This window comes from Gopherus flavomarginatus, chromosome 18 (assembly GCF_025201925.1).
Source record: "Gopherus flavomarginatus isolate rGopFla2 chromosome 18, rGopFla2.mat.asm, whole genome shotgun sequence".
Taxonomy (NCBI): domain Eukaryota; kingdom Metazoa; phylum Chordata; order Testudines; family Testudinidae; genus Gopherus; species Gopherus flavomarginatus.
The window spans coordinates 22,988,809-23,013,191 of NC_066634.1; the positions used below are offsets into that span (position 1 = coordinate 22,988,809).

The 24,383-nt window shown below is 43.1% G+C and overlaps 1 protein-coding gene across 3 annotated transcripts in view; it reads right to left on the reverse strand.

The window, feature by feature from the left end:
* Positions 1-24,383, reverse strand: part of ACTN4 (actinin alpha 4) — a 79,801-nt gene that overhangs the window by 40,923 nt on the left and 14,495 nt on the right. The window contains exon 1 of one of the 3 annotated variants that reach the window (XM_050928423.1): positions 16,016-16,033. The exons of the other annotated variants lie outside the window; for them this stretch is intronic. The gene's annotated coding sequence lies outside the window, so the exon portion shown is untranslated. Of the gene's footprint in view, positions 1-16,015; positions 16,034-24,383 lie in introns of those variants that run through there. 3 annotated transcript variants of the gene reach the window in all.

Below are 24,383 nucleotides of genomic sequence, written 5' to 3' on the forward strand. Positions count from 1 at the left end.
CAATATTAGAGTCTAGGCCTGGGGTGGGCAAACTTTTTAGCCTGAGGGCAACATCTGGGAATAGAAATTGTATGGCAGGCCATGAATGTTCACAAAATTGGGGTTGGGGTGGAGGAGGGGTGAGGGCTCTGGTTGGGGGTCTGGGGTGGGGCCAGAAACGAAGAGTCCAGGTGTGGGAAGGTGTTCCTGGCTGGGGCAGGGGAGTAGGGTGTGGGAAGAGGTGTAGGCTCCAGCTGCGGGCTCTGGGGTGGGGCTGGGGATGAGGGATAAGAGGGGGCTGCAGGCCGAGCCCTGCTGCCCTGGGTGGGGGTGGAGCTCGGGCTTCAGCTTCCATCCTGGGTCCCAGCCAGTGTAAAATGGGGTTGTGACCCACTTTGGGGCCCTGATCCAGTTTGAGAACCGCTCACTAAGCTATTTAGAAATACCAAGCCACACAGCCCTTCTAATGTACATATTGCCCAGTTTTCCCGAGGGGTGAATAGAACCCTGCTCTGCACACAGGTGCTTAACAGGAGAGCACAGCACGTCAGCTGTACAGCCTGGAACAGCACCCGTGAATTCTGACTCAGTCCTTTGCTCCTAATCACTAAATTGCATTTCCTGTTACAGCAATGAAAAGGAGGATGTGAAAGCCAGCTTCAGAACCATCTGGTCTTCACATGATTATTTGAATAGATGAACTTTAGCCAATCTGTGTTCCATTCAAGCGTCCTCCTCCCACATTTTGTAACCTTGGGATCCGCAGGGGAGGGGATGTTTCCATTCCTTGACATTCCTCTACCAACCATGGGACTGATTTACCCTTTCCTGCCAACAGATGGAGACAAACTGATGTGAGAATTTCTTCAGTAATAACTACTAACAAATCAGTGCCAACCAAGTCACAAGAGCCTAGGGATAATGTCATCAGGGACAACCTCCGATAGGTTCAGACAAAACACCCGGCATGGAGGGAAGTGGATCTGGCTATCCTCACCAATGCATGCAATTCTGGCAACAATGGATAAATAATTAACATGCTTTGACCTAAAAATGGCCAAGAAGAATACAAGCTGGATATCTTGATGTGAAACAACAGTTTAGTCTAGTAAGTAGATTTCCAAGGAGTGTCATGAGACCAGACAGGAGTTCCCACAGTAGAACATCCTCACAGCACAATCACAGAGCATTAACTCAATTCTGACTCGAGGGCAGAGCACCACCATTCACAGTTCCTTGGAAATCATGGCACCATGTACAGTATAACAGAACTACTGCAAGTAACTAGGTTAAAATTGGTTACAGAAAACTTTGGGTAGTTGTTGTTCCACCAACCATTACTTCTGGGACTTCCAGTGCACCTTGAGTCAATATGCTTCTGAAACAGACTTTATGAACATCAACAAAACTGATTAAATCTGAGTTATAAGAAAAATCTCTATTGGTAGATTCCACTGACTTAACACTTCTCTGGGCAGTGGTCTGAATCCAGGCATTACCAAAGTAAAACCTGAAAGCTCAAAGGGTTATTGCTCATGGGAGATTAAGATGACCATGCATAAGCAACAGTTAGGATCTGCTTCAAGGTCCTTTGACATAAGCATATTGAGTGAGGTTTTAGTTCCTGAAGCCAAGAGCAATTTATTCTGCAGGGCGTCGTGGAACATGGACTAGAGACCCACGATGCAGCAACAACTCAGTGACACCTGAATTCTACACTTCTAGTTGGACTGGCTTGACTCACTAGACAAAGCAAAGAAAGGTGCCCTACAAGAGACCCAGTGACTATCACTGCAGGTTAATTACTATAGCCGTGCAGATTAGTCTCAAAAATCCCAATATGATTCACATTAGGACTCAATATCAATAGGGAGTTGCTTTCTTCTCCTCTCTGCCCTTTTCCTCCCACTCCAGTCATCTTGTGAATTAGTAAACTGAGGCACAGAAAAGGGAAGCAACTTACCCTGATCCCCTACACTGGATTAGCGGCAGAGTTGTGAACAGAACCCAGGAGACTATTCCCAGTCCTCTGCTCTAACCACTAGATAACAATCAGGGGGCAGCCCCAGACACCAGCATGCCAAGCGCGTGCTTGGGGCGGCAAGCCACAGGGGGCGCTCTGCCGGTCGCCGCGAGGGCGGCAGGCAGGCTGCCTTCGGCAGCTTGCCTGTGGACGGTCCGCTAGTCCCGTGGCTTCGGCGGACCTCCCGCAGGCGTGCCTGCGGAAGGTTAGCTGGTCCCACGGTGGCGGACCTCCCACAGGCACGCCTGCAGGCACGCCTGCGAAGCCACGGGACTAGCGGACCCTCCGCAGGCAAGCCGCCGAAGGCAACCTGCGTGCCATGCTCGGGGCAGCAAAATGCCTAGAGCTGCCCCTGATAATACTTTTTGTTGATTTTTAGTCCCTAGTCTTGGCATAAATTAGTTTGATTCACTCAAACTGCTCCCAAATTCTAGCACCTAGAAGAAGAACCCTGTTTTCTTACTCAGTCATTCCCACATATAAGAAAAAGCTCTGGTGTTTGGGTAGGTAAAAGGCAAACACCTTGAAAGGCACAGTGGTGTAGATTTCAGTTGTATTGCATCTGGAAAGCCTCCAGTTTGCACTCCAAACATTTTTGTTTCACTCAATTAACCTCTAATTTCCACAAAGTTACTTTCATGATAGAGTGTTTTAAGTAATAATCCTGCTGTGAAAATATAAAATGCTGCTGGAGCTACCAGTCCAAGGAACAGTGGATATTCCATATACACCTCCACCCCGATATAATACGACCCGATGTAACACATATGTGGATATAACGCAGTAAAGCAGCGCTCTGGGGTGACGGGGCTGTACAATCCGGTGGATCAAAGCAAGTTCGATATAATGCGGTTTCACCTATAACGCGGTAAGATTTTTTGGCTCCTGAGGACAGCGTTATATTGAGGTAGAGGTGTATATTTAGAAGGTAATGAGTTATGGCCAGCACTGCATTTATGCAGAATCTCCAGCTAAAGGAGATTATATTGGTTTAAAAAGTATCTTCATGCCCCATCTAATGCTTTAAGGTCCTTTCAGTTTCTTGTACTGCAAGTTTCTCATGTGCTGTGCTGTTAGTTTGCATAGTGATGTATTTATTCTGGATATGGACAAAAGATGGAGCAAGCAAAATGCCTCCTATATGCGTAAGTTCCTCAAGCAGAAATTTTCAGAAAGACGTGAAGATAGGTGTGGCCTGGTCTGCAGCAAATATGCAGTTCTACACAACTCTGTATTGATTGCACAGGCGAAGCACTGAGAGCTTCTTTTATTGAACACTTGCCCTTACTCTACTTCCCCCCCCACTGTATTCGGTTTTGTCTGTTTCATGTATTTTGTCACACCCCAGTCAGTGCTTTTAGCTGGACCTGTGCAAGCCACCTTTTTGGGGACAGGTTAAAGACTGTTTGGTTTAAACTGTGATCCTTAAGAACAGTCAAACTAGGACAAACGTTAGAGGCTACTTTGTTCCCAAGCAAACAGCGTTGTAAAGTCAAGCTGTAGAACTGGATCATTTCCCATTAGGAACCCAACTTCACACACAAACGACTGTATTTGGCAATTACGAAAGTGAGGGAACGAATTAAGCAGCATTGGTTACAGCTAGACCTAGTCTGAGCAAGTACCATGCAAAAAAACTTTCCACAGCACTGCCAGGGAACTAGATGCCTCTCTATTTCAGTCCTAGCACTGCCTACCTGAGGACCGAGTGTCATACAGTAGTCTTGTACTATGGACACAAATGACCATTAGGGAAAATGCCGAGTTCCCACCAGACTCCATGTTCAGGCATGAGGGGGTGGTATCCTAAGAAAGGCTTGCATCATGCCTTGTGTACAGCACCTGGCCAAGTCCCGATGGACTGCACTCTAATATTTTTCACAGCCGACTTCACAATATACTCAGTGCTGTTGGGACCCCATCTACATGACAACCATAAGTGAGACATGGGGGCCAGATACAACATGATCAGATGTTGTAGTGGAACCCTGTAAAGAGCCTTTGCACCTGTATTTGCTCAATGCTACCAATTAAACTGAAGCTAACGGTATGGCTACACTTGAAACTTCAAAGCGCTGCCACGGCAGCGCTTTGAAGTGTGTGTGTGTGGTCAGAGCGCCAGCGCTGGGAGAGCTCTCCCAGCGCTGCACGTAAACCACATCCCTTACGGGTGTAGCGTGCAGCGCTGGGAGCCGCCCTCCCAGTGCTGCAGCACTGATTACATTGAGGCTTTACAGCGCTGTATCTTGCAGCCCTCAGGGGGGTGTTTTTTCACACCCCTGAGCGCAAAAGTTGCAGCGCTGTAAAGTGCCAGTGTAGCCATGGCCTTAGAGACACAAGAGCAGGAACCAAACTCCCTGACTTGGTCACAGTGCTCCATGATTACACTACAATTACAATTGCACATCCAATGGGCAGTGATGCCGGTCTCCACTGGCGAATTTTTCAAACAAGCGCCTTCCTGCTTTCTCCCATGCTGACCTCAGCCCTTGGGAGGAGCTCCCCATAAACATTGTCAAAGCGATTTCATCAGCATCCTTGACAATGGCTAGGCCGCTGACAGACTGAGACCACTGCCTATCATGCTGACATGTACTGGCTGTTTCCTTATACTCCCCATCTGTTGGCTCTTGTGCTTAGACTGTAAACTCTTGGGGCAGGGCGCATGTTTGTGCACGCTTAGCATGGTTCTGGCCATGAGCAGGGCTCCTAGGCACACAGTGGTGGCAGTATCACTACATTAGCTAGCTTCCAAAGTGGGAAACAACATCACTTTCTTCCTGCACATTAATGCTGCCGCCTTCCTCCCAGCAGCTAGTAGGGAGCTCACCCTTCACTGCTCTTTGCATGTGCCACAGGCCGTTTTCACTGCAGAAACACAAATAAGCCAGGGCTGACCTTAACTGGGAATCTAGCTGGGTCACCTTCAAAGGTGACGTGTCAGAGTAACATTTACACTAGTAAAGTGCCACTCTACAGTCTAATGAGTCAATCTCCTTGAGGACAGACAGTGGGTAAAGGCTGGAGACTGCCGCACAAGTAACACAGGCTCCCCAGCACCATGTGAGTGAAGCCTGCAGATAAGTTAGGGAGGAGGCCCCTCCACAGAATTTGTGAAAGACCTGCCTAATCTGTTGCTGTTTACAAACAGCCATGCTACCCCAAGACAATCTCCCAGGCTGCTGGTCTGGAATTGCCTAGTAACCATTAAGAACTTGACTGACAGCCAAGTGTAAACCTAACTGGAGTAGACTTGGGACTCTCGACAGAGTCGCTCTCGCCTTGCTCTGTTACCACCATTCTCCCAATCCTGCTAACTGCTTATGTTCTATGCACACATTTCAACCCTAATCTGGTAATAAAAACAAAAGGAATTTATCCTATGGGTTACAGAGACAGGGGGGGAGGGATTTAACTTCTGTACTTTACGTTTTACTTAGTACCTCACAGGCTGGCTATTACTATTTGCACGAGCGTCTTAGTTCAGTTTTTATACAGCAGGTACCTTGTTCATGCTTGTCTCTGAAGTTCTCAGAACAAAGAAAAATTCAACAGAATTAAACTCTGTAAGCCACCATGTGCTACACCAGGGGTAGGCAACCTACGGCACGTGTGCCGAAGGCATCATGCGAGCTGATTTTCAGTGGCACTCACACTGCCCGGGTCCTGACCACTGGTCCGGGGGGCTCTGCATTTTAATTTAATTTTAAATGAAGTTCTTAAACATTTAAAAAATCTTATTTACTTTACATACAACAATAGTTTAGTTATATATTATAGACTTGTAGAAAGACATTTTAACGTTTTTAGAAGGTATTACTGGCACGCAAAACCTTAAATTAGAGTGAATAAATGAAGACTTGGCACAGCACTTCTGAAAGGCTGCCAACCCCTGGGCTACACTGTCCTAGTGGTGAAGCCTCACAGAAACACTGTCACCCACTGAACTGGGAAAGACTGAGAGATGTTTGTGCAGTAGATTTAGTTATCCACACAGTCTTCACTCCTACTCTGAACCAGAACGAGAGGAGCAACACATTAATCTCAGCCCTTTATTGCTGTCATTACTCACACTCTCTCTCCACCCTGAAGCTTGCTGGATCAAGTCCCAGCGAAGATGTGCAGCATGGCACTACCTACCCTTCCTGGTTTAAGAACAGAATTTCGAGCAGCCGCTATGGAGAAGAAAGAAAACCCAGAGAGTGAAGCCTGTGCTACTTAGTGCTGATGTTATTCAAGTGTCATTAACCTGATGGGTCAGACCAGGAGCTTGAAGATAATCAGCTCAGGTTTCCCAGCAACCTCACACACCTTTAAGATTATATGGAGTACAGAATGCCAGTAAAGCAGAATTCATATTCCGACTCTTTGGTCCTTAGTAGCAAGTTAGGGTGTAACACTAAACAAATACAAGTACTGTGTACTCAAGAGGGGGACAATATTAAGGAAACTCTTAAGTCCTCCTCCCTCCTGCAGCACTGCTTAGTGTAATTATAGGATGGGAGGAGCAAGATGAAAAGGACTGGAATGTCTGACTCCATGGCTCCACGAGGGCTTGGCCTGGCACAGGAACAGGTGTGCCGTGCCACTTGGATTAGTGCTACCTTTTTTGCACTAGCCTCTTGCCAAGCCATACAGGCAGCTGTAAAGGTTGGGTGTTCTCCTTCAACATGGGATCAAGCCAGTGCATGCAAAAAACCTGGAAGAGTGTGATTCAGGAAGTTATAATTTTACACATTCACATTAAAATTTTCAATCTGAAGAGCAACTGCAACACAGGATGTGTGGGGGTAGAGCGTTATAACGGCACCTTTCATAGCCAGCAAACGATGGACTGTTACTGGTATTCCAAAACTGATGCAATCAGAAAGCTGTAAGACTTGAGTGAAGCTTTTCAATTCTCTGCCTCCCTCCACCAAAAACCACAAAAAAAAAAATCTAAATTGAAATGCTGCTGAGAAGTGCCAAGTTGTCAGCCCTGGAGAGGCAGTGACAGAACAAACTTCCTCCATACGGTAAACCCCTGCCAGTGCGCCTCAAAACCTGACCCAGAAGGACTCTGGGCTTGCAGGAGCAGTTCCATCTCTAGGCACAGTCAAACCTTGGTGTCTCTGCTAGCAAGGGGGTCAATGAGTGCCAGTTGTGGTCTGATCACAATCTGTTTTAAAAAAAATCTTATGCCATGTATGCAAATTTCATAAAGGTATTGAATGACAGAGAAAGACAGTGATTGGTATTTATTTAATTCTTAATAAAGAACTAAACACTACAAAACAGTATGCCTAATTTTATTGCAGTTAATACAAGACTTTTACTGAACTAAGTTAGCTCATCAGGACAAAGCGGGAATTTTCTGTAATACTTTTTATGAGTCCCATGCCTCAGTTTCTCTGTACTTTCCATTGCTACCCAGTGGAAGCAAAGGAGTGACGTCTGCTCCTGGGGCAGTGCAGGCCATGAGGTGTGGGTGATCACCTTACTGTCTGGGCTGCAATGAACAGGCTCGTTAAGGAACTTATTAAAACCAATTCAAAACAGAGGGTCTAGAGACACTGGAAGCTGTAACAACCGAACACTTGATACTTAAGAGTGGGAAGCTCCAGCAGGTGGAGTGGCGAGCTCAGGGGATAAAGAGTTGGCCTCTGGAAGAAGCTGGCTGCTCTGAGCCAGGATGAAGGAGTCAGAGAGAAAGGGCATAACATGGACTCTGCTACAACATGGCCGATGGATTCCTTTGGCTTGATCAGATGGACTGTATTTTAATCTTCATTCTCTGTGCTAACGTAAAGACTAACAATGCTGCGTTCCAGATGACTAATGAATCACTGTTTCGAAACTGTTGCTTGGTGTCACTGCAAACACAAACTTGCTGAGGTTCATTAGTCACTGAAGAGTGTACAAGTCGCTAACGGGGAGTCTATTTCAACTGGACTTGCTAGGCAGAGCTCACAGTGTGAAGCAGGGGTGCTGGAGTCCAGAGGATCAGGCCTGGAGGAGGTGAGACTGTGTGGCTCACCTTGGAAGAAGAGCAAGCCCCCTTCGGTGTTCTGGAGCAGGGGTTCCTCCAAGAGACTGTTTACAAGTCGGGACGTAGCACCGATTCTGTGGATCCATGACACTCCTAGCATATAGGCAGAGAAAAATGAACTTGTGATGTGTGCCCACATCAAAGCAGCAACATGCTAACCATTGCCCCGATGCAATGAGATGCAGAGTGCCTCCTCGAAGGTGCTGCGCACTCTCTACTTCCATTGAAGTCAGTGAGATGAACACATTCCTGAACTGCTCAGCATTTGCAGGATCAAGCCCAAAATTCCCAAGGGTAAGGTGGAGAGTGAAACTGTAGCTGATCTTTCAACATGCTGAAACAGTTCTAAGCCACGTGACTAGCTCCTGTATGGAGGAGGAGGAGGAGGAGAACGGGCTACGTTGAGGCAGTTGCATTACCTTGACATTCCTGCCACTGTGCCAACAGAAAGGAACCCAGAGATTACCTTATATGGACAGGATGCCGGATTTCAAGAGAGTCAATTACAAAGGTGGAATAGGCTGTTCCAGTACTGCGCGAAAGTCATCCGATAAGCAGATTCTGACTGCCTATGAGAGGATATAGGTTATTGCCCATCATAAATTCCATTTCATGATATAGACAGCTTTCGGGCTAAACCTGAGCTACAGCCAAGTCTTGGGGATTCATGCAGGAAATAAAATATTTTCTATTCAGAGCTCCACTAGAGAAAGCTGCCTGAAGTTTGCTAGAAATACCATTCCACTCTTACCTAAATTTCAACAAACAAGGTGGGAACTAAAAGCAGTCTTGCACCAGAGCCTGCCAAGTCATTGTATGTGTGGCCACCAAAAAAACCCTAAGTGCTCTCACCAAGACATCACCAGTTAAACTATTCCAAGCACATGGAAAAGGAGAGAAAATCTGAATCAGACCTGAAAAGACAGGGAACCAATGCCCATCAAAAACCTCTATGAGAAGTACAAGAAAGGAGTAAGATTCAAAATGCAAACAGATTTTTCCATGTAATAGTCTGACTAATTCAAGCTATTTTTGGCACATGGGTTAAAATACACTTGGGACTTCAGAATTCTAGCCCTGCTGTCCAACTCGAGGGCTAGTCTTATTACTCGGGTTCACTACAATGGTAGTTTGTCTTGTTACAGTTTTACCAAACACTCAACACTGCAAAGCCTAGTCCATGTACGATATCGTTCTAAGAGCAGCTACTTCTCCAACTGCTGTGTTACACATTAGACTGGCTTTCTGCTCCAAGTAACTGTCAAATTGTTGTACAGAAAAGGTTCTCTGATCAGTTTCAGTTGTCCTCACTATAGTCTTTGTTCCCTTCATGCTTTTAAGGCTACTGATTACCGAAGTAGATGTAGGAGAGCCAGCTAGCTTGGCCACACCTTTTGAGCAATGTTTTAACTGCCTTCAGAGGAACCCTACCCTTTCTGCAACAGTCTGACAAGCTAGACTTACCCTCTGGCAGAACTCACCCAGTGCTCATAGAAATACTATGAAAACAGCCAATAAGATTAAAAAAAAATATTATAAAGAGCAGAAGCTGAATAATTAAAAGCCTAAGAGTTCTTTTAAAGAGAACTCCATTATAAGCTTATTTCCTCAAGAGACACCAGCTCTGTTCTAAGCCATTTGGGATCGCTTTCCCTGCTGCCACCAGGCAGGCTTGATAGAAACCCACAGGTACTCCTTAACACTATGGTTATACCAAGTCATGGGACCAGTTTTTACATGGGTCATGGTCTACATCTAATATTTACTCAAGAGTCCTCTTACATGGGTTAAGGCCTTTGTCAGTCCATGACTAGATCCCATCTACACTACGATTTCTACTGTAACAACTGTGTCGGTCCCTTAACCCAGTCATAACTGTATTCCAGGCAGCCCACAGCAGAAACAGGAGGAGGGAGAAGGGAGAATAGCTATGAGGTGAAAATCCTTGCTGCCTAGGTCCTGGATCTTAGCTCCCTGTGCCATCTACTATGTAACAGGAGGACGCAAGACATCCACAAGCGGAGTGGAGGTTTTGGTGGTGAGAGCATACCACTTCAGACACATTTACCGAAATTCCATTACACCTAGTGCATGCTTCATTTCCTTTTTCAATCTTGCAGATTACCAAAATCTCTAAACAGAAGCCCTCCCTTTTCTAAGCACACTACTGTTCAGCGGGTTCCCGCCGTCCCTCCCTCCTTCTACGTGAACTGGTTGGCCAGAATCTCAGCCACTTTTAGACAGGAAACCAGCCAAGCAGGTACTGAGCCAGCGCTCTGAAGGGAGGAGAGCAGGCAGAGGCTGATAAAGTCTCTGACTCTGGATCACAGCCCAGCGGCCAGTTTCTTCTGTGTGGAAACGTACCAAGGCCTGCCATTACATACAGTTAACAGGGGAGTGACGAATGCCAAGAACACCACCTTCTGATAGTTACTGAGTGGATCAGTCCGAGAAAGCCATTTAGACAATTAGCCTGATAATTAGCAGTGACGGTAGAGAGATAAGGTGCATGACTAAAGGCAACTCCCATCTTTTCATGTGCTGTAATATATATACAATGCGTACTGTATTTTTCACTCCAGGCATCTGATGAAGTGGGTTTTAGCTCATGAAAGCTTATGTCCAAAGAAATTTGTTAGTCTCTAAGGTGCCACAAGGACTCCTCATTGTTTCTGCCGATACAAACACGGCTACCCCTCTGAAACTTAATGGCAGATTCCTAGCTTCCATTTAATCAGTACCTAAACCCCACTCAACATGTGCGTCCTTTATACCAAAAACTCATGCCTCTCCTATTCTCAGCCCTAGCTTTCCTTCTGCCAATTGCTGCTGAAGGTTAAAGAGCCTTTGGTAACTTCTGTCTATTTGCAGCATGTAGCCCTCAGGGTCCTTTTGTGCTGGTGTGGTGCAAAATGAGGCTGCTGCCACCACCTATACTGCTCTAAGGTAATCAAGAGTTCTTTCCATTTCAGTCCCCTGACCCTGAACTCTCTTTACTTCTTCATTCAGTTGTTGTTACCTTCTTCTCTTACCCATTAAAGGCTGTTAGAACAAATGTTGTGTCTTAAAAGGCTCCTGACTGCACTGCTAGCGGGTCTGCTGCATCTGTTGAACAAGCTGTTTCCCTCTTCCCACCCCCAAACCACACATGCAACAACATTAACAAGGCTGCATTTGAAAGGAAAAGGCCTCTAATTGTGTCTGTTTTTGCCTCCGGAGGAGAGCAGGCCTTTTGGGTTAGGGCTGGTTTGTGCAGAGGCTGTGCGGACACATGGACTGGGATGGCAGCCAGTTCTCCAACGGATCACTAATACCATTCACTGAGAACTTTTGCTTCAAAAACAAGCTCTGCCACATCCAAATGCAAACTGGAGTTAGAGAATCTAAAAGTAGAGGCATTTGTTTAACCCTTCCTTCCCCGTCACTAGACAGGGAATATTCACTATCCAAATCAGCCAGCCAACTGCTTTAATTCAAGTCACTGATTCAATCCATCTCCAGATGTGCTCTGTCAGCAAAGCAGGCCAAAATCCTGCTACAGCCCAGACAACCGAGAGAAGGAAGCCATGCAGAATCCAAGCACAAACAGAATCACATTAAGGCTGAGGAAAAAAGGGAAGATCAGTCTAAGCAACAATGCAGGCACTACACATGGAAACAACTCAAAGACAGGAGCCCCTAGTTCTAATATTGGTTTTAACATCCGCTCCCTTTATGGCCTGGGGCAAGTCACAGATGAAGAAATGGACACAGGTAATGAAGATAACACTTGCTTCACAGGAGCAGTGAGGGGGTATGTTAGTGCATATACAGGGAGATGTACTGTATGAGAAACGAATCCTGATGCCTTACCCAATATAACCCAACCCTTTAAACTACACAGGAGTCTGCTCAGCTTCAGTTATTGGTTTGCGGTCACCTAAACATAGATTCCTGACACCTCTGGCTCAAGGCTGTATGTGTCTACACAACTAATACAAGATGAGCTGGAAGTTCAGTTAGCACAAGTAACATGGTTAACAGCACCAGTATCTTGCAGGCAATAGCTTTGGCTCTTCAAAGAGTTGCACTGGGGCCTTTCCAATTGACTCAAGCCTTTCTTAGGAGCAGGGGAGCCATGTCATTCTACATCTAAGTCAGTCTGGCTACAAAGCTTCCAAGTCACAAAGTCATTTCATAGGAAACAGTGAGTACATTTAGCCCTCCAAGATGAAAGGGGCTACAACTGTACCACTTCCAGGCTCAGTAATGGCATAGAACAAACACTGTTTACTTTACACATCCTGCAGCACAATCTGCCACCAGTCTGAAGTGCTTTTGTAATGAGCTATGATACTAGTTTTGAAAGATATTTATTGTCACAACCTGCAAACAGAAGTTTTCATCACATCAGTTTCTCTAAACAGGAATTCCCTGCTCAGTCACTGTTGGCATACCCACAACCCCAAAGGTCTGTCTTCTTCAAGATTAGCACTTTCCGACGGCACTATTCAAAGTTTAGCATTCACTTTGTTACATTCCCCTCATTCTGACAGAAGGTAACCTTGACTCTCAAAAACAGCACTAGCTCTTTTCATTCAGCTTAATGGGCACACTGGCTTTGATGTGTAGTTAATGTTAAACTTAACATTGTCACAACATGTAGCCAAATAACAGTTAATAGGGCTTATTATTAATTAATATTGATATGCAAATTAGATACAATTAACTCAGGTTTAAACAGAGACTGGGAATGGTTGCGTCATTACACTAGTTGAATCTATTTCCCTATGTTAAGTTCTCCTCACATCTTCTATGGGTCATCTTAATTATCACTTTGAAAGTTTTTTTTTCCCCCCTCCTGCTGATGATAGCTCATCTCAATTGATTAGACTCTTCCTGTTGGTATGCATACTTCCACCTTTTCATGTTCTCTGTATGTATAAATATCTCCTGTCAGTGTGTTCCATTCTATGCATCCGAAGAAGTGAGCTGCAGCTCACAAAAGCATGCTGAAATAAATTTGTTAGTCTCTAAGGTGCCACAAGTGTTCTTTTTGCAGACACAGACTAACAAGGCTGCTACTCTGAAACCTGTCATTAATAGGGCTTGTTTGTTTTGAGGAGGAGAACAAGTGTGTTAGAACATGTTAGCAAATACATTTTAAATCTCTAATGTAGACAAAGCAGTGTCTGCTTTAACGTGTACAAAGCTGAATGAATGCAAGCCAATTTGACCAGCTCATCACATGTTAAACATGCTGTCTTGCCCACACTAGACTTTTACAAAGTATTATAATGTGTTAAGGTACCTTTAAATTCTAATCTAGACAATGAATTAAATTAAGTTTCAAATTAAAGGGCCAGACTCAATTACCATATCACTGCTGTAAATCAAAGTTACAAGCTTCCAGCTAAAACGGGATTCAACCAAAGTTTGCCAGACTGGTTTAAAACCCCCCATTCAGGCTAATCTGGTTTGGACATTTGGCCTAAGTGATTGGATGGGGCCCAACTGTGCATAAAATGAGTTTTAGACAGGGACCATGCAAGATTCTCTATTAAAACCCAAAATGTTTTCTAACCAGAGCAGAAAGGTAGCAACACAGAGGGTAAGGTCTCCAAACTTCATGGATGTTGCAGCACAACTTCTCCCCAAAGTCAAGTCATCTTCATGAATGTTCTAGCAGCACTAGAATTTATATAATATCACCAAGTGAATCTGCTGAGTTGTCCACCAGGGAAGTCTTAACAGTAACATGTATGATGACTCCCCAAGTTACGTAGTTAAATAATGCAGTTCCAATTTGTTTAGCTTCTCTTGCTCTTCACCATACAATTTCTGGGGAGAAAGCTCTCTAAAACGTTCAGTTAGCCAGTGGCATCACAATACTAGGTCCGGTCCTCACTTAAAAATTAGCAAACAAGAGTTTATGAGCAGATAACATTTTATATAACTTCAGTCTCACTGATGGCAGTGAAGTGAGAGAAGTCGGCTGCAAGTGCTTTGTGTGAAGAGTGGAGACCTTTAACAGAAATGCTTGGCTGAGAACTAAGGTTTTAGCCACTTTATTACAATAGACGTATGATAGCAATATGAATTCCAGCCCTCATGCTGTGAGGAGTTCCAGACAGATAAACTACTGAGAAACAGAAGCCACAGGCATGCTCAATGTATTTATCACGGCTTCAGATTTTTTTCAAGTCCTGAAACCAACAAAACCAGGACAACACCTCAGCACAGGTTAAGGATCTAGGAAAGTACTTTCTATTTAGACATTAATAACTCAACTTCTCGTTCTTGCTTGTCTGAAGAGGAGTGTCGTTAGGAACACCCACAAGGCAGTACCTGTCACTAAATATAAGTAGTGAGTAAACACTATTTTTCCTGTCAGGGTTTCAACAGAGATCCACATACACAAATATGCTCCTTCACAGTTCTGGGGTGTAGCTGGGGCATTTAGGGTGAGAGTTCCTTCTTTCACTAAGGAATTAAGGTTTCATTAGCTACAAGGTTCAAGCCACCATTGATCACTTTACAAACCAACTGCTCCTCCCCAAACAGCAGCAAACTGGGCAAGTATTTGGAATCTGGTAGAGTTCATAAAGGTGTGAATTAGCCAGTAACCATTAAAATAATAATTTGAAAACACCAATCTCAAAGTAACTATACGTTTCTGCCAGTTTCAACAATATTCAAATTATCAGTACTGAAGGTGGCCAGACACTACTGAGCATGCACAACAACAAGATGAGTAAGATTTAATAAAATACCTAAATTCACAGAGTAGCAGTTTGTGGACAAAAGAGCTGCCACACAAACGCTATGTTGTGACTAAACGTTACTGGAACTGCAGAGTCTACATGTGCTCCTAGAATTTCCCTCCCAGTGAGGCCCTGGAGAAGTGCTTTCCAGGCATTGTATCAAAGCTGCCTTTGTTCTGGGGCAGGAGGTGGCTATGGAATTAACAGTAGTTTGTGCAGTGTGAACTGAGTACACTAAATCACAGGTTCTCAACCTGAGGAGTTACCAGGTTTCAGGGATTCATAATCGCCCTCTTTATAGCTAGATGGAAGGCAGTCCCATAACTCTTCTGTTGCAGCATAGTCACAGTATTAAGAGGTTGAGAAACACTGGAAGCATTCCCATGGATGCTAGAAGGACTTATAACCTCATCTGATCTAAAACATTGGTGCTACCATAAAACAAACATTGGCTGGGTTAACACAAAACAAGTCTTGGCCCCACAGTGAATCAAGGTGGCAGTTGTGTCACAGCTATTCGATACACGTTTCTCTTTGTTAAGTGACACAAGATGACACCCAAGGTTTAAAGGTAGCAAGAAAAGCCAGAAGACACAAAACTGGCATTGAGAGTTTGGTTTTAGAGATAGTGCAAGTGACGCATGCAGAGACTCAATGTTGTTTGAATTCCAGAAAGTGCTATAAAGACAGCTGTGACATTTAGAGACCGTTCAAATATGCAGGAGATGGAAACGGATCCATTTATAAACTGCACCTTTTGGTTTGAGAGACTTCAAAGGAACCTTTTTAAAAAAAATAAAAAAAAATTTTGTTCTCTACCAAATTAAAAATGTTTTAAAGTGAGTCACGTTGTATCTGCCTCCTACAGGTTTTCAGGGTGTCTCCTATGCAGTGGAATTTACTCCACCTGGCAACCCAGAACTCTAAATCTGAGCTTTGAAATAAGACACTGTGTTAGCCAAGTATTTGCCAGACAACCAATTATGTTTAGGAAAAACTTTATGGTGTGTAGGGGAGGCTCATGAAGAGTTCGCAGCATGTGGATCCGTCAAAGACCACAGAGTCAGGGATGCCAACACTGCTTTGCAACAGACTTTATCCCCATTTTTCACATGGGCAAAGAGAGTCAGAAGTTAAGTGTCTGATATGCAGGTTGCTCAGCGACCTGAACTGACATTGTTTTCAATGTAAATTGTGGATACTAGGTAGCTTTCATTAAGAGTCAAACCATAAGGTACTTACCACCTAAAGTCATAGAGGGACGCAGCAACAGGGATTAGCTCTCAAGAGTTCTTGGCTTCTAGTCTTGGACTCTGATCATGCCGCTTGCTTGTAAAATCTAGTGATTTGGATCAAGTCTGTACACATACTAACAACTGTTACACACTATTCTTGGCATAAAATGTAGACAGAGCTGATATGCAGATGAAAAGCCATCATTTTCCAAGTAGTTTGTTTAGGGGAAATTTGAATTTGTTTAGCTATTGGTTGTACGCATACCAAGTTACATCAGTTTTGCTTATTTTATATGGACACAAGACATGAATAGTTTTTTTCATATTTTTGTAACCTTCCTTTTAAGGCAAGTGTGTTTGAGAGCAGACGTTATGCTGACTTCTTGAAGACAGAAGAATTCATGCAAACTAAGATCCATTTATATACTTAAAGGCTGAGCCTGTCTACACTGAGAAACTGACCAGCTGAACTAGAGCTGAATAATTATACTGTTACAGCCAAACCATACAACTCCCTGTGTGGAGATACTCTCTATAATAAATTACTTCTACATAAAAAAATAAAAATAAATTTTTATTCCAAAACAGTGTCTACATGGGAAATCTACAGTGGGACATCTATGGTGGTATAGCTCTGCTGATCAATTTCCTGATGTAGACAAGCCCTTACAAGCTTTGGGAAACTGAGGGATAAGCAGGCTCTGATGAATGTTGTCATAGGAGCCACTCTGGAAGACCACTCATATGAAAAATGCAAATATATAACCCTGCTATACCAGTATTTCGTCTGTTTCCTCATCATCTCCACCTGACTGAGCAAATCACCCTTTTAGCTGAAATATTCTAACCTAATCATTATACCTAAAGTTCTGTCAAACAATAGTAAGGTGACTGTTTACTTGCACTCTACGACTAAGTCAAACTGGTAGGCCACGCTGAACTCCCTGAGGCAGGACGATGACCATGCTGTATTTGAGACAGTTCCTGCTTTGAGAAGTGCCAAGATGTGTCTGGTATAAAAGTGCCACCAATTTGCAGTCTGTCACAAACACAGAGTGAGCTGTTAAGGACATCCTCAACCTTCTTACTACATCTGCAGCTCAGGCACATAATGACATCCCCAGCCATGATGCCTGTACGCCCCCATTCTTCTACCGTGGCAGGAAACGGACATTTATAAGAATTTTGCTTCAAACATTTAATTCTTGTGAAATTTTCAACAGGCAGAGCCTGGAGGTAGAGAAGATTCCACACAAGCATGCTGTGGTTATTGTAGGGTTCCAGCCAATACCAGAGAACGTGTGGAAGAGGGGCAGTGACAGAACCTCACCCACATTCCCTCCAAAACTGTATCCCTCTTTTATATTAGTTTATTGATCTCTCTTCAGAATCTCACCTCCTCATGGGTCTCACTTCATCAAGATCAGCTAATGGTTTGTCTGTGCTTTTCCTTCACACAAAACTCATTCCAAAAACTGAACTGTGGGAAATTTGCAAAGGCACAAAGGGCAACTGGGTGAAAGTCAATAGGAGTTGGACACAACTCATTTGTGCCTTTGAAAACCCTTCCCCAGATACCAATGGAACCATCTGACAATATCTAAAGTCTGACACCTCCAGTTGTTTTGTGCTTAGAGCAAGCAAGAATTCTCTAAAGCTCTTAAACTGGCCTATAGTCATTGGATCAGGGACACCGACAAAGCAGTAAGGATGTGTCCCATTGAAAGGTCTCTTACAAAGCAGTCCATGGAATGAAGAGTTGGAGAACCAATGCTCTAGAACATCAAAAGACCTGTCCAGGCACCTATACCATGTTCACTGTAATCTTCGAGTGCCCTTTAACTTCATGACACATTATCCACTACGGTATTTGTAAAGACCCAGTATAAACAGTAGGCAGCTCTTGTGGGCTCAGAACACTGTCAACAGGTTTTTAATCCAGACATATTACTAGTTTGACCACTAAGTCTTACCAAGTGAGATGTGTTTCAAATATCTTTGGACTCCAGCTCAGTGATGGCCTGTCAGTCAGGTAGAAGCCATGATTTCTGTGTTTTAAAATCTCTCTATGTTTGGGAGATATCAGGAGGGGATAAAGAGGATTTTCCATGTAATCTGATTATAGAGCAGAAACCCACCCAATGCAGTAAGGAATGCAAGTGACATGATTAGAAATCAGTGATACATTCAGAGGCAAGATTTGAGAGAATGGGTTACCAGTTCGAGACAATTTAAGATTGTAATTAATGGAAGGTTAGCCGAAGTGATTAATGGTAAAACTGGATCATCAAACAGGCTTTACAAACCCTGTAGCCAAGCTCTTGGTCTAACATACTAGTGCTACAGCTGCTGCTTCAAAAAATGAAATCTCCTCCCCTTTGGCAGGGTCACCGACATTCTATTTAACAAACTTCCTGTGCAAGTTCTTAAGACAGGAAACTGCTCCCGTGCTTCAAGTTATCAGCCTGTTTGTAGATGTCTCAGCAATATTAATCAGAGGCTTTAAAATAAGAGTAAGACATTTTTCAACATATTCCTTAATTGCACAGCTGAAAAAAATCAACAATTACACATTGCTAATTATCAGTGAAGAGTGAGGTAATTAATTTACATAACTGTCCCACCAAGACCATTATTTGAAGGCATGGCCTTCCAGAGAAACAGGTAGCTGAGAGAAACACCACTTGGATAATGAGAATAATTTAGGGCATCAGTTTCATGTTATTGGACATCATAGTTTTCTTACAACTTTGCAACCAATCGGAAAATGCACACTCAATGTACCAACTTCTGCAAGTTGGCTTAAGAGGAACTGGACTCCGGAAAACTGTTTATCCTCATGTTTGAGGAAGGAGGATCTTGCGACTAAAAAGCATGGGATGGGGAGTCAGGAGACCCAAGGTTCATCTCGGGTTGTAGAGAAAGTGATGTTTAGTAGTTACAACAGCCTAGGAAGAGAACACCAGTTTCTACTTGCAACTTTACTACTGACTTACTGTGTGATGTTGGTCAGGTCTCTCTCCTCTCTACCTCACACTTCCTATCTGCAATACCACCTCAAAGGGTGTTGTAAAGATTAACTAATGTTTGTAAAGTGCTTTGAGACCTTTGGATGAAAGGTGCTACAGAAGTTGTGGTGTATTACACTGGCTTGATTAGAATCAGATGAAGTGTGTGTGACCATTCCCGTATGCTTTAGCTCCAGTGTTGAGGACAAGCTTTAATGAGCTTTCAAGATAATTAGACACTCATCTAGGCAAAGGAAACAGGCAAAATTATTAGAAGTGTTGTGATTTGTGGACTTCCAGTTGTGATTGATGTCCCCTTCCTTGAACTTATGTTAATGACCAGTCCCTTTCAAGCTCTTCGCCCCTTGTTGGTAAGTATACAAATTAGTACTCAGCATGTTTAGCCAGCCTGGGGCTTTCAATTCAGCGTATAAAAGAAACTGAAGTAGCAGCCAGTTTTGGAGACTATGGCTCTGTTGATTCTGATTTAAGCAGTTTAGTGTCAGCTGTGTATTGCTGCCCAAAGCCATCAGAGGTTGGTTAGTAATTTCCTGGGGCAGTGAATGGATGCTTTACATATTGGTCTGAGTCACTTGTCACTCTTCAGTAAGATTCTCCTAATTTGCCGCCACATAGAAAAACTAGAAAGAGGCCTGGCCAGGGAGATTCTCATCATTCTTTTGCCTTATTAGGCTGTTGACTTGATTTTGTTTGGTGAGACTGAAGCTAACTTGGAGGAGGAATGACAGCAGGAAGTGGCCTTTGGAGAAGCGAGGGGAGTGGGGGGGATGGAGTCTAGGACAGGCAGCACCTAAACAAAAGCTGCTGCTGTTTTCGTGCTCCACCTCTCAGAATGACTTCAGTCTTCCATCTTTATAACAGATCCTTGTGACAGCTCAGATTAAGTTCGATGTAAGATTGTCTGGGCAGAGCATTTTCAATTCTGATAGTTTAGGTAACCTGCCTGCTTGAACAAAGCCAATTCTCTCCACGCAGGGAAAGAACAGTTCTAAACAGTTTGAGGCAGCCATAAACCAGCCTGATCGCAAAATATCGTACACAGATACCAATAATTTTACAACTTTCTCTTCAGATTTGTTTCTGAGAGCCCACAGTGGTTATGTAGTAAACTAAATTTGATAGACGAACCTAACCTCTCAAACGCTGTAGAAGCTTTAACAGAAAGCTTAAAAGCTTTTGCATTGCTGAATAACTATTTTAGACAAATCATCCAAACCCAAGAATGAGAGTGTCATTCACGGGGTACCTTAGTAAAGAGAACTTTCAAGTTACTGGAAAATGGCGCAATTATGTAATATGCAGAGCTAATGTCAAGTCTAACACTTAGCTGAGAAGAAGGAATTAACCCATCTAATATCTGGATTGATGAGGATTTTAAAATAGTGAAGCTGTATTATTTGAACAGGCTGAGTTTTGAGAACTCAAGGGTAGGACAAGAAATCAGCTTAGTTTGCAGCTAGGAAGTTTCACATTAGATATTAACTATCCTTAAGTTAAAGGTTTTCTTAAGCACTGAACAGATTACCTAAGGAAGTTGGGGAATCCCTGTCATTGGCAGTTAAGAACTTGTTAAGCATACACCTGCCAGGGATGGTCTAGGGATGCCTAATCCTGCCTCTCTGCACAAGGGATGGACTAGGCGACCTCAAGGTCCTTCCAGACCTACATTTCTAAGATTCTATGAGGGTCAGTCAATTAGGCAGTAGGGCTATTCCATTAGCAAGGATGCTTCACCATAAATATACAGGATCTACAACAGGCTGTGTGGCGTAAGTGACATGGGCTAGGGTTGAGGCGGGCTAATGTTTTCAGAGCCTTCCCTATGAGCATATTTCCTACTTCTTCAAGGTTTTTGTAACCTCTTCCCCTCTCCACAGTTGATACACATTTTTATGCACAGCCTGACTGCATCTGCAGTCTCCTGTTCGTGGCCATTTGCTATTCTTCCTCACAAGAAGACTCTTTGCAATGTCTTTAGCCTAGGAAGCTTGAATCCACAGGCACTTGTGAGCTCAGACATGCCCACGTGGGTAGCACTTAGTGCTGCGGGCCAAGTCACTTAGCAAGTTTATTCTTGTATCTAGCATTTAAGTGGCACTCATTACAATGTTGCAGATTCCACCTCCCTAGCCTATGAGTAGAGATGTAGCGGAGACGAGAGATACAATTAGGGGTTTCAGAGCAAAGTCTTTGGAGGCAAAAGGGCTGAGATTTAAGTTACAGGTTCTCAACTGAACTCTTACAGGTTTAATGCTGCTCTCTTTAAAAAATTAAAATATGAATATTTAAAGGGAAAGATTTTACAAGATCCATGAAGGTTGGGAGAAAGTACATTTATAGTCACTTTACTTCTGGCTAAATGCCTGAGCATCCATTACTGCAAGGCAGCAGTGGATTTTGGTATTGTATGCTCTTGCAATGGGAATGTTTTTCATCCAAAGGAGAAGCCATACACCATTGAAGATGACTCATACTATACAGTCTAATAGAGGTAATACGTATTGTATATTCCAGTTAGGGATGAACGGATGTCTGAACCAACACACCTCTCAAACCTTGGTATGCTTGCTTTGTCATTTGATGGCTTAATTACCAGTTAGAGGCATAGAAGCAGACATTCGGAGCTGTTAAAAGTTTATTTTTGTGCTTCCAAATTCTCAGCATGTCCAATCTTCCTCAAGATTTTTTTTCAGTGGCAGATTTCTAGATCTAAATATAAGTTTGCCCCATTTATGTCATGGGAAATTAAGGTAATTCTCCCTTCCCCCAAAAAGCCAAAAGTGTTAAAATCAGTATACAACAGGATTTAAGCCTTAGCAATCTTGAGTTCTGAAACAAACTACATCCAAATTTATGCTGCAAAGCACTATGGAAAGATAGCTTTGAATTAAACTTTCAGCTATCAGAGATTTAGTAGAATAAACTATTGGAGTTTTCTCCAGAAAGCATGGGATTGATGATATAGTAGCACTTTACTAATTCACACTATTGGACAACTCACTGCAAATTGGTGAATTTTGTTCACTTTAATGATAATTTGCAACACACGATACACTGTTCACTATTTTGACCCATTCACACTGCTGATCTTACCTGGCAATATATATTAGTAAATGCTTTAGTACACTCAGTAAAAAATGAAGTGCCAGTAATCCAAGACGTAACTACAGTGACTCTGCTATTCTAGATCTTGGCTGTGAAGTGGGGAAACTGCCATTTGGTGTATAAGAAAGGTTTTACTGTGTTTGACCAGCAGAGAACATCGAGTCTTAAATGAAAAGTCAACATGAAATCCTGAAGCTATTGTATTTAGATGCATAGTACTGAATAAGACAGACAAAAACAGCATTTCGTCTCTTCAACGAAGGTATAGTACACATTATATGCATTTTATGGACACCATCATATTAATCCCCTGGCCTCCAGCCAACTGATTGTTTTTCTAGATCTGCTCTAGTCCATACGAAATATCCTGGGGAAGTTCTGTAGTCTGTGTTGTACAAAGGGTGACCAGACAGCAAATGTGAAAAATCGGGACAGGGCTGGGGGTTAATAGGACCCTATCAAAGAAAAAAGTCCCGATTTTATAGGGACAGTCCCGATTTTTGGGTCATCTGGTGATCTTAGCTGTAGAGGTCACACAAGATCATGGTGGTCCTTTCTGGCTTTAGAATCCATGAATAATCCCCTTTTCCAGAGAGAAAGTGAGATACAGAAAGGATAAGTAAACTTCCCAAGATCAGAGCAATTACTGGTGGAGCTGGGAATAGAAACTAGATCTGATTGTGCTTTTGCCACAAGAACATGATTATAATAGCTCCCATTCCTTCTGACTGGTATCCAGCCTATTTGATTGAAACAGATACGTACATAATCCTGACTCAAATGAGTCAGTGAAGCGTTTTTGTATTATAAAACCCCCAAAGTCACACTTAAGATGCGTCCCACCAACTTCATGCAGGATTCTTCTAATCCCATTTATTACTGTTTGGCTCTCCCATGGTCAAAGTTACTCCAGACTTAATTAATTACTTCAACACCTAAACCGTGCAACCAATTTTACATCACCACTTAGGCTGACATACTATTCCATTCCATGTACTTTCACTCAACTCCTTTCCCCCGTTTCCTAGCTCCTGTTCTTACTACTTCTCTGGTTTTATTTTACTGTGAATTTTGTTGCTCACTATTGCTCTGGTGTACTGGCTAGTTAATAAAAGCAGGATTTTTAAATAAAATTTTTGTGACTGTCAAGACTTTTCAGCTGAGACCTCATGAGACCCATTCTGATAACATTTGCTTGAACAGCAGGTCAAAGTTGTCCTTCAGGGAATTTTAGAAGTAGTTCCTCTATAAGCGAGATTGCTATTAAAGCTGAACTACAGGACTAGATGTACTAATAAGCAAGTTTAGATTCAGTTCCCACAAGGGGAGAAGTAGGCTGATCGGTCACTTGATTTGCTGGCAGTTGTTTTCTTCCCCAATTCAATGGTGAGGTTTTGTTTCTTCCACTGCAACAAACTACTGAATAGCAGCTAACATTGCAGAAGATGAGAACCTTCATCAAAACAAATGGAAAAAGAGACTCGGCTCTGGGAGTATTCAAACCTGATCCTTCTAAAAAGCTGTTCTTCTACCTGTCCTGTGAACTGATGCTGTTCTTAAAGTCTGTTGCTATAATGTCCTTACATGGTAAAGAGGCTCAGACTGGTGACAAAGTCAAAGGAAGGAGACAAATTTATGACCCTTCTGTTGTAGCCACAGAGAATTCAGATTCATTTGCAGTGATGTGCATACATCAGTTTCTCCAATAGCTTGCTTAGCAATGCAGTGGGATAATGTTTAATTAACCACTGTGAAACTTGTAATTTCAGGTTTGCTGTGCACCTTGACCATGACAAGTGGCCCATCCCAGTTATCTTGAGAGAACGTGTTACCCTCATTTTCTTCAAACAAACTCCACTTATAAGGAAAAGAAACCAAGAAAAACAGATGGAGACTTTCAAGTAAGATGATCATGTAAAGGAATTCACTCCTGAATTGACTGAAGTTTTGTTTATATAAGTAACAGACACCACAGCTCACTATTATGCGCACTAGATGCTGTCATTCTAACAGAGATCATTTGAGAGTTGCAGGATTTTGCAACCTTTCCAACACCTTGAAGAATTAGAAAAGTTACTGAACAGGAGAGAATGAAAACCTTTTATCATTTAAAAGGGCAGGGCTGGAAGCATTCTGCCCCACAATTAATTTGCAATAAGCCACCTACCATAGAAGTTTACTGCTGTATTGCTACAAGGGGTATCTATGACTCCAAGAAATCCCACAAAGTTTTCCATTCAG